We start from the raw sequence: 16,208 nt of genomic DNA on the forward strand, positions 1-16,208 counted from the left end.
TCTGGTGATATATAATCCCGCTGTTGACAGAAAAAGACACAGCGACTGGGAAGCTGACAGAACTCACATATAAAGTATATGTCGCAATCAAGTAAAACAGGAAAAAGATTTATGCAAAAAAAATCTCATTCTCCTGACGAGACTGATAAGAAGGAAGGAAAACCTGAACAAACAGATAAGGACCCTGGTCTGGGATAACCGGCCAATCACAGGGGCAGTCAGAACGGGAAGAGCATCGTCAGAAAAGATGGTTTCCGTCAAGAATGATGATGCTTTGTGCAGAGATTTAGCATTAATGGGAGCAGATGCAACAGTCTGAGTCACTTTTTGAAGAAAACAGTGTCAGTGTGAAAAGAGAGGGCATGTCCTTTCAAATAAAGCCAAATGCAGGGAACAAAGCTCACCCACGTCACTGACTGCGTCTCGGGGACACTGACTGCGTCTGGGCGGCACCGACTACGTTGACTCTGAAAAGGCAGGTTCTGGGGAGTCGGTTTCAAGGAGCTGGATTAATCCTTAACGCGGCGGATCGAGAGTGCGGGCGAGCCGGGCTCTGCTGCGGAGGCGCCAGGCCTCGGGTTGCTCTGCGTAGTTGCCGTGCGGGCTCTTCGTCTGCACAGTGAGAGAACTTAACTCGGATGACATGAGTGATCTGTTGATCCGGTGATCTGGTGATTCGGTGAGCAGATGGGGTTAAGGAGTTAAGGGAGCCCGAGGCCGCTTCAGTCTATAACTGGATTAACATGTTAGCTATGTGGATGCGTAACAGGCGGAGCGAGCTTGCGGAGCAGGCCTTGTGGGGTCTCAGCCTCAGAGGCGGGGTGCTGCGGGAGGACTGCAGGGAGGCGAGGAGGGGTGTTTGTGACAACGTGAGCTCAGATGATTGGTCAGAGTCCCTGGAAACGGCAGGCAGCGAGGGGAGGAATGCGGGACCAGCTGCTGGCTCACCCGGAGAGGGGGGCTGACTTGGCCAGCGGGCCGAGGCGCCCAAGCAGCAGCAACAGGCCCTGCGCGGGTAGGTGGGCGGCTGTATCATTTCGTCTCACCAACAGAATTGGGGTGGACTAGAGTTTCCTACTGGTTTTTCTTGGTTGGTTGAGCCAGTCTTTGCTAAGTATGCTCTCAGGAAAGAATGTCAGTCAAACCCAATATGCAGAAAGAAAATACCCAGCAGACTTTCTCTACCTGTCCTGGTCGTGGAAGCGGGTGTGTGATCACCATGTAATCCAGCAGCAGCCTCTCGCTTTTGATGTCAGCAAGGAGACATGTGTGGAGGCCGCAGCCCGGAGCTGATGAAACACAAACAGTCTCTGGAACAAGGCAAACCTAGTACAATACAATCGGAATCTTTTCTTTGGGTATTTAAAATCCACGCCACAGCCTGGGATGGACGCAGCAATATGAAGAGGGCACCCATATCGTGAATTAATGAACAGAGAAGGAGTTTTACATGGAACTATTGGTTGGCCTCAGCCAGGGGAGTTTTTCTCACTTAAGTCTTTCAGGGAGAAAGTAGGAGTTGCTTTCCTCCCTTCCAAACATTCTCCCTACAGTTCATAGTTTTATCTAGAGAGAGAGAGGCTGAGAGGGAGACAGAGAGGCTGAGAGAGGTGCCCTCCCGAAGAAACTCACCTGAGAGGAAATGTCTGTCATTGAAACAATGGCCCAATTTGTATGCATTGTGAAGAAATATCTCAGCGTAACACTAAGGATCTCAGGGAATGGAAAACTGAAGGAGATTATGAGCCTCACCACAAACTCTTTCATAATCTCTAAGCCTGGAGTCATTTTAAATCTAGAAATCATTAATTTAGGGTGTACATTACCAAATTAATGTTTATGCATCTCTTCCAGAAACAAATATATTTTATATGTGTTTTCAGTACATATGGGCCACGTCTATATATCTATATTATTGTAGTTATTCCTATAATTATCTGGCCATATTATCTAAGAAAAGGTGGCAGAAAGAAAAACTGAGTTACGTTTATGCAAACAAAATCTCCAGCCAAACGAAGCCAACGGGCGCTGCTCCGGCCGAGCTGGCGTGTGTGCTGTCTGCCTTGTTTGCGTGGTATCCCAGCCCGCTCCGGCTGCTCTTACACAGTCCCATAGACGGGGTGGCTTATAAACAACGTCAGTTTACCCCCCACGTTCCTGGAGGCTGGAAGCGCAAGATCCAAGGGGCTGGCAGATTCGGCCTCTGGTGAGAGCTCGCTTCCTGGTTCTCTTCCCCAAACGTAGTTTGTATTACAAAACACATGTCATTGTACCATTAAGACAGTTCTTAGCTTGTCTGTAATTTTGTAAGTTAATTGATGAATAGGATATACATAGTTTAATATAGTTATATGTATTAATGTACAGTATGATTTCAATTATCCTTTGCATTTCCTTATTAAATCCCAAATTAGAGACTCTTGGAGATTTGCTAAAGTGGAGAAAGTAGAGAGCAATGGAAAATGTTGCAGATTTTCATTCCTATAGTGGGAAGAACACACAAGCTGCACGGTTTTGCAGGATTTTATATTTTACTAGGTATGCCGCGTTATCGCCCAGGCCCAAAGAATCACCGTTTTGCCAGTTTGAGCAGCTGAATGAAAAACATCAGCTCAATCAATAGCCACAGGAGTCAAACCAATTATGTGTTTTGCTTGATTTTCATTCAGAGGGGGTGTCATTCCCACGAAACAGTCCTTAAGGCTGCATCATAAATAATTTTTTTTAAATACATATCTTTTTTATTTCAGAGTGAGGAAGGGAGAGGGAGAGAGACAGAAACATCAATGATGAGAGAGTCATTGATCAGCTGCCTCCTGCACGCCCCCCACTGGGGATCAAGCCTGCGACCTGGGCATGTGCCCTGACCAGGAATCGAACCCTGATCTCCCAGATGCTAGGTCGATGCTCAACCACTGAGCCACACCGTCTGGGCTGCATCATAAATTCTTAAACCTAATAGACTGGAGATGTCCTGTTCAGTCTTCACTAGACTATAGTATAATGTATAGTGTAATGTGTAGATTACTTGTAATCAAGCAAAATACCCTAATAACCACGTCTGTTTTTTCCCCCTTAGGTTTGAGAATAAACCTGTAAAAATTGCTTATCTGTAGGATTCAGCTACTCTGAATATAAATGCATTCATACTAGAACTTTTCCTTTTCAGGGTCCCATTAGATTAGCAAAACACGTGGAAAATGCTGATTAACTTCAAAGACACCGAAAACAACATTGTCTGTGTTTAAAAGAACAACGCAATTTAAGGGATGAAATAACTCCAAGTTTATTTTACTCTATTTATATTCTGTCTGGTCAATAAACAAGATCATTTTGTAGAACACATGCTACAGTTAAAACCCGCAGTCCTTGAGCACAATTTAAGATGCGCAGTGGGCTGACACTCGGCGTCCTGCTCTCAGTCTCTGGGGCACAGATCACCACTGTGAAGCAAGGCCGGCAGCCAGGCCCCAGTAAGGATCATGGGGCCCTGCCTGGTGCAAACACAGTGAAACGGGTCAGAGGAAAGTGTCAATACTTTGGGAATCAAGAAATGATCAGTGGAATGAGTAGAGTCATATACTCACAAATCATAGACAGTGTTACCTTGGCTTGTGAAAGCCTGTTTTTGAGATGACTTGGGGACCCTTTGTAGGAATCCTTGATGGGGAACCAATTCATTAAAGTGAGAGCCCATCTGTGGTGGGTAACTCGGACTTGTGCCGTCTTTCTGGTTATGAATAGTGTCGAATATAATTCTTTTAGCACCTTTACGGAGTTGGAAGAGCAGAGAGCAAGCTGAGTCACACACTGAGCAAGCTGTGGGTACATTGCCAGAGCCTGGTGTGAAGGAAGAGCCAAAAGGAGATTGAGCCTAGAGATTTGGCATTCTGGAACAAGCCAAACATGAGCAAGATGCCAGGGACAAAAGATTGAAGCAAATATTTACAAATTATAACAAATAAGTAAAAACAAACCCAACAAGGTGGTAAACCTATCCTTTAATCCAGTCAGAGATATATGAATAATATCTTGCTGACATGTGGACTCCATTAGGGTCCTATAATCCCATCACCAGAGATTGCCATCTCCTTTGTCTTCAAGGGACAATATTCTAAACCCAGCGCCTGACACTGGTCATAAAAGTAAACAAGTAAACCAAATACCTCCAGAATAAGTGTCCTGAGCGGTATATTTAACAAATACCTGAGAATATTTTCAGCAACTATGTAATAAGTCCCAGGTGAAGCTTCTGATTATCTACATGTGAAAATTTTACCCCATTTGTGAAATAACTCACTGAGGAAATGTCAGAAGTACTTCAGGGACATTACGACTTCACCACCTGGTCACATTATAACACTTTGGATTAGAAACACTTATTCCAGAAAAAGGAAATTATCATTTTTTTGAGAAACTAATTGTTGAATTTTCTACAAGTATCTTATTGACCTATAGTTGGAGTCAATGAAAATGTCTAACTAAGGTGCTTCCTGAAAGAGAACCAGCATGATTTAGTCCAAAAACTTCTGGCACGTTCTTAATTGCTATGAGACTGAAAGACTGATTTCAAACCCAAGGATGTTGCACTAGTACTAAATTTGGCTATGGGTCATGGGAAGGGGACTCAATAAACGTGCTGAGATTTATTTCCATAATTATGTTGGTTGAATTAGACCCAAGATAGCTCATGAAGTTGTGTCCCCTGATGGAATGTAGTAGATTTCCTTCCCTTAAGGAAATTCTTTTAATCATTCTAGGAATTGGTAAAGCTGGGAATCTGGCGAAATTTGGTTCGTGGTTAATTAGCCCAGTTATGATGTCAGTACATTGTAGCCAGTCTGTAAACCAACGAAAGACAGTGAGTGTGTTGGAAGGAACTCGGGGGCAGAGGTTCAGAGCCACAGACCTCATTTTTCACATTACTTGTTTGACCTTTGACAAATTACTCAGCCTCTCTGAGCCTGTTTCCTCCTGCGTGCAGTGGAGGCACCACTGCTTGTACAATGTGGTAGACGCAGAGCATGGAGAAGACCCGCAATACATTGGGGGACCCACTGAAACAGTGGGTCTCCCACCTGGGAGAGCTTTTTAAGCACACCTTTGCCCAGGCTCTACCCCAGACCAATTATAACATAATGCCTAGGAACCAGTAACTTCTCAGTACCTAGAACTTCCCAAAAGTGATGGGTAATTCTAAGGAGCAGCCACCATCTACCTTAGGAAGGGATTTTACTTATGACTTAAAGGAATCTCAGGGCTCATCACCCCAGTATTTCTCAAATGCGTCTCTAGACTTTTGCATCAGAATCCCTTTGTTGTTGTTTTTTTTTGTTTTTTGTTTTTGTTTTTTTTAATTTTTATTTTTTGTTTAAAATATTACAGATGTCCCTTTTTCTCCCCAGTGACCCATTCCCCCCTTCCCACCCCCCTCCCCAGTCCCTCTCCCCACCGTTGTCCATGTCCTTGGGTTGTGCGTATATGCACATAAATTCTTTGGTTACTCTCTCCCCCTCCACCCACCCCCCTCCTCCATCCCTCTGACATTCGTCAGTCTCATCCATGCTTCCATGTCATTGAATCTATTCTGTTCATCAGTTTATTAAGTTCATTAGATTCCACGTATAAGCGAGATCATGTGATGTTTGTCTTCCTCTGCCTGGCTTATTTCACTCAGCATAATATTCTCCAGGTCCCTCCATTCTGTCCCAAAGGGTAAGGGATCCTTCCTCTTTACAGATGCATAGTGCTCCATGGTGTGAATGTCCCACAGCTTTTCATCCACTCACCTACTGAGGGGCACTTGGGCTGCTTCCAGATCTTAGCTATTGTAAACTACGCTGCTGTGAACATAGGGGTGCAGATATTCTTTCTGATCAGTGTTTCAGGATTCTTAGGATATATTCCTAGGACTGGAAGAACTGGGTCACATGGCAGTTCCATATTTAATTTTTTGAGGAACCTCCATACTGTTTTCCACAGTGGCTGCCCCAGTCTGCGTTCCCACCAGCAGTGCACTAGGATCCCCTTTCTCCACACCCTCGCCAGCACATGTCGTTTGTTGATTTGTTGATGGCAGCCATTCTGACAGGTGTGAGGTGACACCTCATTGTGGCTTTAATTTGCATCTTTGATGATCAGGGACGTCGAGCATTTTCTCATGTGTCTCTTAGCCATCCGTATGTCCTCTTTGGAGAAGTGTCTATTTAAGTCCTTTGCCCATTTCTTAATTGGGTTGTTTGTCTTCCTCTTGCTAAGTAATGTGAGTTCTTTGTACATTTTGGAAATTAGCCCCTTATCAGATGCATCCTTGGCAAATATTTTCTCCCAGACCGTGGAATTCCTTTGTATTTTGAGGCTGTTTTCTTTTGCTGTGCAGAAGCTTTTTAGTTTGATGTAGTCCCATATGTTTATTTTTTCTTTTGTTTCTCTTGCCCTAGGAGATGGATCAGTGAAAAGTCCACTATGTGGAATGTCTGTGACTTTACTGCCTATGTTTTCTTCCGGGATTTTTATGGTTTTGTGACTTACATTTAAGTGTTTTATCCATTCTGAGTTTATTTTTGTGTATGGTGAAGTTGGAGGTCTAGTTTCATTCTTTTGCATGTATCTGTCCAATTTTCCCAGCACCACTTATTGAAGAGACTGTCTTTACTCCAACGTATGCTCTTGCCTCCTTTGTCAAATATTAACTGACCATAATGACATGGGTCTATTGCTGGGGTCTCTGTTCTGCTCCATTGATCTATATGCCTGTTGTTGTACCAATACCAGGCTGTTTTGATTACAATGGCTTTGTTGTACAGTTTGATGTCTCCTAAAGTGATCCCTCCCACTCTGTTCTTTTTTCTCAGGATGGCTGCAGCTATTCGGGGCCTTTTTGGTTCCATATAAATTTTTGAAATGTTTTTTCCAGGTCTGTGAAATTTGCTGTTGGTATTTTAATAGGAATTGCATTGAATTTATAAATTGCTTGGGGTAGTATAGACATTTTAATGATATTAATCCTTCCAATTCATGAGCATGGTAAATTTTTCCACTTGTTTATATCTTTCCCTATTTCCTTTTTTAGTGTCCCATAGTTTTCCAAGTATAGGTCTTTTACATCCTTGGTTTAGTCCTAGGTATCTTATTTTTTTAGTTTCAATGATAAATGTTATTTATTTATTTATTTTTTTTAGTTTCTCTCTCTGAAAGTTCATTGTTGTGTATAAAAATGCCATTGATTTCCTGATGTTGATTTCGTATCCAGCTACCTTGCCAAATTCATTTATCAAATCTAGTAGTACTTTGATGGAGTCTCTAGGGTTTTCTATGTACAATATCATGTCATCTGCAAATAATGACAGTTTTGCTTCCTCCTTTCCAATTTGGATGCCTTTTATGTTTTCTTCTTGTCTGATCGCTGTGGCGAGGACTTCCAGTACTATGTTGAATAAGAGTGGTAAAAGTGGACTCCTCTGTCTTATTCCTGTTTTTGAGGGAAATGGTTTATATTTTGCCCATTGAATATGATGTTGACTGTAGGTCTGTCATATATGGCCTTTATTATGTTGAGGTATGATCCCTCTATTCCCACTTTGCTGAGAGTTTTTATCAGAAATGGGTGCTGGATTTTGTCGAATGCTTTTTCTGCATCTATTGATATCCCTTTGGAAGCATACTAGGTATATACATTCGCTCAGTGCTCTTCAGATACTAAATTAGAACCTCCAGGGGTTTGCCTTCAAGCCTGTACTGTCAACGAGATCCCCAAGTAGTTCTGCTGAGTCACAGTTAAAAGCACCCATGCAAAATGAATTTCCCTGCCCATTCTCATATTGCAAATGAGCAAAGGGAGATCCAGAGGGCAAAAGTAGCTTGTTCAAGGTCACCTAGCAATTAATGGCAGAGTCATAACAATCCAATTCTCCAGGCCCTCAGTCTAGTTCTATTGCTAATACACAATTACTTGTACTGCTGTGTTAATTCAGATTAAAAATAAGATCTGTAAAACCAACCCCTGATTGCATTAATATGGTGCTTGCACTTCAGCACAGTTGTTAAAAAAAAAAAAAAAAAAGAGTCTTTGATAGTCAAGAAAGTTTAAATTTCTGAAAAAAACAAATATTACTGCCCCAGAATCTCACGGCAAGTTAACAAATTATTCTGAATCAGCCTTCAACTTCACTGGGTCTCTGAGGAAAATTTTGAAAAGACCAAATCACGTTACTTTTCTTCCTCTGCTTTGCCAAACAGTAATTCTCTGTAATCTCTGGATTTGCCAGGTGCAGTGATAAGGTTACAATAAAGGCAGTTGAGATCTCCTTTCAGGGATAAAAAAACACACCAGTCCTTTGTTTCTTTGAGAGCAGCCCATCACCCCCGGCAGCCAGCTCTGCCAGGAAGATTGACAGATTGCTTCATTCGGACAGACTGCTCAAGAGATGGCCTAATAGCCCTGTACATCCACTCAGCCTCAGGCAGCAGGAGAGTGAGGTGTGACTGTTGGCACCCCTGCAGTTTGCATGCATGTCACATACAAAGGTGACAGGAGCAAAGATCGGGACATTCAGGATCAGAAGTCATGGCCGGCCGAAGTATTTGGGTAGAAACAACTGGAACATTTTCTGTTTATGTTATTTGACTCTATAGCATCTAGTGATGAATGATAATATATTACACTCTCTTTGAGCTGCACCAGAGTTACTCAAATTAGTTTGTTCTCACAAAGAAATATGAGGAACACAACCTCTCATATAGGATGACAAATAAAATCATAATTATCTCCCCAGACAGAAGGAGAAACTAGTATTTCAGCTAAGTTTAATTAATTGCTTTGTCTAAATCACTGCTAGAGAGATTCTGCTTGGAGAAATAAAGACTGAACGGTAGCTCCAGGTTTACAGAGATTAACTCCATAATTGGACTGTAATTATTTCCACATCAAAATCAGTATAATTTAGTATTTTTTTGTTGATGACTGATTTATTTTTTACATCAATTATGAGATGCACAATTTACTTAAAATGTCTCAATGCAACAGAGCCGGGTATTTAGACTTCATGATGGCACTGCTGAAACGTGAAGAGTAAAGTGAGTCAGTATGTGACTTAAAGGCTTTATTCATAAAATAAAAATAAAGACACCATATTTAGACACTAAACATTATATATATAGTGTTTCTAAATATGGTGTCTTTATTTTTATTTTATTTTATTTTATAAATAGGCAGGAAGAGAAAGAAGATGGCTAACTAAAAAATATCTACATTATTATTAAGTAATTGAGTTGGATTATTGAGGCAATTAATTAAAGAATAGAAAAAAATCTGTCTTTATTAAGCATGCCTAAAAGGCTACCATCTAAAAAGTGACACTATTTTTCCTGGGAATTCTGTGTCACTATTACTAGATATGTTCCAGAGGTGGGGGAAAGAGAGAAACAAATTCATTTCTATGAGGATATAGGACCTTGTATTACCCTTGTGCTGAATTTTTTCCTTGAAGCAGTAAAAGTTATGAATTTGTAATGAGTTGAGAAAAAAATTTTTTTCTTCTTTTGACCCCGCTATATTTTAGAATTTGAACTCAAGTACACAGAGATTTCAATATTTTGAGTTTGTTTTTCAGAAACAAGTTTATCAATTTGTCTTGCCCAAGAATTGCTAATCATTACAAAACCTGTAAAATTTCCTGGAAACAAGGAAGAAATAGATGCTATATTGAAATCATACTTCTATTTTTGACTGTTATTAAACTTTCCTGTATTAACAAAAATAAGAAAGGTTCTTCTTCTGGGGAGGGAAGGGCCTGGCCAGTCCTACCTCGCCACCCACACATCACCCCCTGTGCGAAGGAGGAGCTCACTTTGGAAAGATTTTTCAAACTCTGCTGCCCTTTACCCTTCCCCTCTCTCCCTTAAAAGTCCCAGCGTAACGAGGGATGTTTTAGATGGTAGGTGTGCCCATGTTAATCCAATAGGGCAGAACATGATGAGCTTACCTGAATTTGTGACTCTTCCTAGAGTCTTTGGGGTTTGAGAGCAACGTTAAATCCAAGTGGGCAATGGGGTTCTAAAGCACTTCAATTTTATGAGTCCACTGTATCAAAATTCTATGTAGAAAATCAACATTTATCAGGCAAAAATGCCAGTAATCATTGGAAAGCAGCTCGATGGAGGCAGATTACAAAGTTGTCTTTAAATTAGCTTTTTTTAATGATCATTTTGAGCCTGTAAGTGCAGACTCTATATTATAATCGGTAAAAATCTGCTTAAAGAAATAGAAAAACAGATAAATTCGCTGAGACTTAAAAGTAATTCCATACGTATTTTGTTACCAAAGTCTGGCCAAAAAATTCCATTGCAAAAGGTAAAAATCTGTAACTTTTGCAGTATTTGTGTCTAGATGGAAAATGCAGAAATCACCTTGGAAAAGCAACAGGGTAGTGAATATATCACCTACAAGGTACAAGGCCAATAAAACATTTTAATGCATGGCAAGAGTATTTTAACATGTTTAACACGCATTGTCTCATTCTTCCTTTATTCTGCACTGATTATTATTGCACTTTACCTATCAAACGAAAACCATAATATATATTCTCAGATGTTCCAGTTAGGTGGTTCACGTCCATTCCAACATCAAATGAACTCTTATAATCCCCCGTCCCTTCCCACACTGCCAGTAACCAGCGTGCGCCCAGCCTTGGATGTCGGCATCTGAATGCATTAGAGGCCGGTACTCTCCTGAAGGATCTCATTCCAGAAATTAGGCCAGAGCTACTCCCATGTTCAGACACTAATCATAGGCCCGGGCCGAGGGAACCCGCCTTGTTGAAGACACGTGGGATTGAATAAAAACGACCTTGCTCGGAGTGCTAGTCCTGCCGCTTACTGACTGGGGCTTCTCACGCTCACTTTTATGCCTTGAACTTTATTATTTTTAGTGCTAATGGGAATTCTTCCATTAACACAAAAAATTCTTAGTGGGGCGTGACTACGCACCAGACACCAGACTGAGCTCTGGGGACATTAGTGAGCAGAAGAGTTAACCCGCCTCCCTTCGCAGAACTAGGACTAGAGGAGACTCAGGCACCACACCAGCCCCACCAGGGACAGTCAGGAAGCCACGTGGCGGCTTGGGGCAGGGGCAGGTGACCTCGTGTTTAGACGGAAGGAAATATTTTCACAAAAAACGCATATTAAAGCTGAGACTTCAAAGGATGAAAAAAGAAATAATTGGGAGATTAGAGTTTGAGGAGGAGATCACGTCTCAGTCTGATGAAGGCAAGAGTGGGAAATTCCAGGTATGAGAGGGGCTAGAAATACTCAGTTTAGTTTGTGTACAGACTTTTTAAGAAGATGGGGATGTATTAGGATGAAGAGAAACATAGTTCCTTTCTTTTATAGTTATTATGGGAATTCGATATAATGTCTAAAAATATCTACTATATAATAAGAACTCATTATAAATGAATTAATAGGCCATTACACAATCTATTGCATGAAATCAGGATTTAAACTAGAACTTCTAATATAATTTTGGGTCATCTATCTAACCAAGGACCATTTCAGCTCACTTGAACGCAGTGCCCCGACTCTAAGCCAGTACAAGTTGACTTAACGTCTCTATTAACTGAGAAAACAATGGAAACTCATTTCCAAGGTGGACTCACACTCCTCTGCAAAAGAGATTTTAAAAAAGATGAGTGGACCTAAAAGCTAATGTAAAATGGAAGAATCCAAATCACTCATTTTACTAATATGTGGCTAAAATAGCTTAATTGTTCTCATGAATTTCTCAGGGCGAATGTCATTATAATTATCATTTATGTGAAAACAAGTGATGAGAGCTGCGGGCCGGCGCCCTGTGAGCAAACAAGCGAACAAATACGGGCCCCCACTGGGACCAGAGTACGTAACGAGCTCATCGGAAAGTTTTAAGCGCCTATTTTTAAAAAATCCAATATCAATGAAGGAAACTACAAGCCTCTCCTGTAGACAATTGATTCGCGTTTCTAATCCGTCTCCCTCTGCGGCACAGCGCAGGGAGCGCATCTGTGGATTGATTTGCTGAGTTTCAAGAAGCACTTGCACTGACTGTCATTGGAAACAAATTTAACAATTCCCTTTTGCATTGTAACATCCCTTCTGTTTTTCTCTTACCCAGCCCAACTATTAAAAAACACTCCATGCGGATCTTGTAACATTTTGGAGGTGTTTATAAAGCTATTAACAATCCTTTCAAATTTCTCCCTCTAAAGTGATTCACGTTTACGCTTCCTTTGGAAAAAATATTTTACATTCAACTTTATTGCCAACAAAACATCAACAGGAGCTTCTATAATTAGAACCAAAATCACTTTAAATGTTGTTAAATTGAAGAATTTTAGAAGAACTGGATTATTAAACCAGAATCTATTTTTAATTCCAAACCCAAAAGAATATCATTAAATCTAAGGTGGCATTGAAGATAAAATTACTGCCGATGGATGATTTGACATTTCATAAATTTTAGTTGGCTTATTTTTACATCAAAAGTAGTATAGGAAAAAGAAAGTGAAATAGTTGAAGAGATCATTTGCTTATTTGCATTATAAAATATTAAAGTAACAAGCATTGAAAAGATCAAAGACAGGCAAAATAACAGTATTTCAGAAAAACTGTTTTCTTTTAAACATGAGAAAGTATGATTTTAAGAAATTAACCTACTTCCAAAAACATCAACATTAATAACTGTCAACATGTCCCAGAGAAGAAAACTGGGACAAAACTATTTCTCTAAGTCCAATATTGATTAAAATCTTAACCAGTTGTTCCCCGCACAAAATATTGCCATCAGTAAACGGAGCAGTTTCATACATAAAACTATTTTTAATCCCAAAAGAAAACCTACGCATGTGCCCATATCTATGTACTCACATATTCAAGAAATGAGAAATCAGACGAGGAATCGGAGTCAACAAAAATGGTTTGGGGTTGAGATTATATAAATTTGTTCTTTCCCATCTTTTTTGCATGAGACCTTTAAAAAAACTTTTTCTTTGGAAATAATTTCAAGCTTCCTGAAAAACTGCAAAAAAATAAGAATAACCTAAGCACTGGAACCTGCGTGACTCAGAGGGAGGAAGCAGACAGCAAGTGCAAAGCAGGGAAACCAGACAAAAAGTAGTGAGGAGAGAGGCTCCTGAGCCCCTGCAAGTGTGAGGCCCACGGTTTCTTTTCCTTCGGTTTTGTTGTTGTGCTTTAACTAGGAAACCACTAAGTCCATGAAAACTTAACTTTTTTGCTTTTTTACACTGTACTCCACTTTTGAGATCTGGTTGCCTCTTCAGTAAAGATTTTTATCTTGCTTTGGATGCACTTGGAATGGAGCCAGTGGACCCCTCGGCGGCTCCCCTGCAAAGGCCAGCTGCAGGGACACTGAGCCCACTGTTTATTTCATACCTACTTCTGCCTGAGACAGAAAGTCCCCAGAGCCTCCTACTCAAACTTTCCTGTGGACAACTGGCATTGGCCTCTCTTTGGATTTTGCTGGAATGGAGTTATCTGACTGTTCCCTAGACAAAGGTCATGTGGATCAACAAAGTTGACACACAATTAGCAAAGCCATAGTAGGTAATACTCCCTTGAAGGGAATGGTGCTCGATTCTTCTTCTACTTTCTCTAATAGGGCCCCATGTTGTGGCCAAGTGTTCAGTAATTCCAACTGGACAAAGGATTTCTTGAGGACAGAGACCGTGCCCTGTGCACGTGTGCTCCCTTCCTATAGCAGGAGTTTTCTCTATAGTGTGTAGAACCCGGGGGAAATTTATACTGTATGCTTTCTGACGGCACTGCTTCGGATATTTTTGTAAAGATTATAGTGAACTAAAACAGGTGTCAGAGATGGATTTGAAGACAAACAAGGCAAGTTAAAAACAACTCGGAAGGAGAGGATTATGGAAAGGCCACTGTTAAATCCGTGACCCCACGCCTTGTCAGCGGAGAGGATGGTATTTGTGGTGTGGAACAGAATCAAACTTCTAAAGAAGCAAAATCCAGATGTAACTATTTCTTTTCCTTTCTCAAATGCCTGCAACTCAGCATCTCACAAAACTCAGGGGATAGAGCAATAGACCTGATTTATCATCTCCCAGTGTCTTTAATACCTGCTGCCTTGTAGTGAATTATTTTGCTGGGAAGAGATCGGGTGTGTGTGTGTTTAGCCCGTTGAGTTGTTTATTTCTATTTAACATAATTTCTCTTAAGACAAAAAATTGGACGAAAAGAATTGACGTAAATGTTCAGAATTGTAGATTTATGAAATAATTCTTAAATCTCCAAAGAGCAATTCAATATACCCATTTGTACTAAAAAGACAGGTAATTTTTCATTTGACGTATTTGTTGGGATGCTGCATACTTGTACTCAGGGGGTACATTTATCACCAAAGACAGTGTGAATGGAAATCCCTGCTTTAGCACAACGTGGCAGCCCTGAGGTTCGCAATGGAGCCAATAAATAACACTTCTTTTTCCTGTCTGAGTTATGAACTAATTGCGAAATAAGAAGCAAACAAACTAAATAGTCAATAGATAAATAATGAAGATTATCACTCTTGTTTAACTTCTGAAAGCTGAAGTAGAGAATGTAACTCAGGGCGGAGTTGATATTCAAAATATTTAGCAACTCCAAGGCATAGGCGTAGATCGTTGGGAATGGTGGCACCCAAGCACAGCCGCGAGAGGCCGCACCGGGCAGGCCCCTGAACATCGGCTCTGTGTGGGTCATCAGAATGACTTCGCTCGGTCCTACCCGCCAGAAGAGTCAAGTTAAGACAAAGCCCCTGGTGAACGTTGACAAAGCAGTTACATCCTGCCCAGTTACCATGTTGGTCCTGGTGGAATCACATGGAGAAACGGGTCCAACAATTCCTCCCCGAACCCCCAACCCCTCCCAGGCTGCTCAGGACTCTGGAGGAATTAACTGCACCCGCCCAAGAAGGAGGCCACCGGCTTTGATTAAGCAGCCAGGTAGCATATGCCGTGTCCCTGAGAGGAATGAGGGCTGAGACGTGGGTTTAGAAAGGCTTAATTAAGAAACATCCATCCTCTAGAAAGGGACGTCAGGAGAGGTGGGAAAGTGCTCCTTCCTACAGGTATCCAAATACCTCATCTCTAATGCTGTGCATATCTGTGGCATGGATAAAATAAATATAAAAGCCAGAGAAAAACTAAGTCAAAGGAATGGAACATTGATCCATGACTACTTTTGGCATGTTTCGTTGCTTGGACATTGATTTGAAATTAACAAATATTATTTTAAAAAGAGCTTTGAATTCATTACCCCTGCAAATATAGCAATTTTATCAATTACTAAAATTCCTAAAAATGTTGCATAGATATAGATATATAAATAATGATATATATATAATGGTGTATATACCTACACAATTTTATAACTAACATATAGAATATACAATTTTCCAAAAATAAGCTCTTGCTTTCTTTTATATTAACTTTGAAAGGCCATTTTATATTTTCCACATTTTTAACAATAAAGATACTTTTATCTCTAAAATGTTTTAATGATTTAGAACACAGGTGTCTTAATAACATTTAATAGTAACAAAACAACAAATGCCAATAACTACAGAACACTTGATATGCGATAGATGCTGTATGGAGTAATTTACATAAGCTTCTCTTTAATTCTTGTAATAATCATATGAGGTAGATATGGTGGTTGTCCCATTTTATAGAGCAGGAAACTGAGGCACAGAGTCAATTCTGTAGGTTACTTGGTAACTCTAGGTAAAAAGTTATTTCCCACTGGAGCATGGATAACAATTCTTAAGCCACTCTACCTATATTCTGAAATTGAACAATTATATAAAGGGATAGAGGATGGCGGGAGGAGATCTCTCAGTGTCGGAATGGGAGATCACTGATAAACAGGGGAGGCGGCGGGAATGATCCCTAGGGTGATGGATTAGAGTTGGCTACATAAGTATGAGCTCGTGTTTAGCTTAATATATATATAGATGGCTGCATATGACGCATTTCTACATGAGAGTGTATGCTTAGGTCAGTTTACACTCCTCACCCAGATCTTGGTTTGTCACCTTATACTCCCAGAGCAGGAATCAGGACTCAGGAGAATGACTGATTCTCAGACTTGGGTCAGGGCATATACAGGAAAACCTCTGTAGTACCAAAAGGGAGAAAGTGGTCCAAAAAATAAAA

Source organism: Miniopterus schreibersii (genome assembly GCF_964146895.1).
Source record: "Miniopterus schreibersii genome assembly, chromosome: 10".
In the NCBI taxonomy this organism is placed as follows: domain Eukaryota; kingdom Metazoa; phylum Chordata; class Mammalia; order Chiroptera; family Miniopteridae; genus Miniopterus; species Miniopterus schreibersii.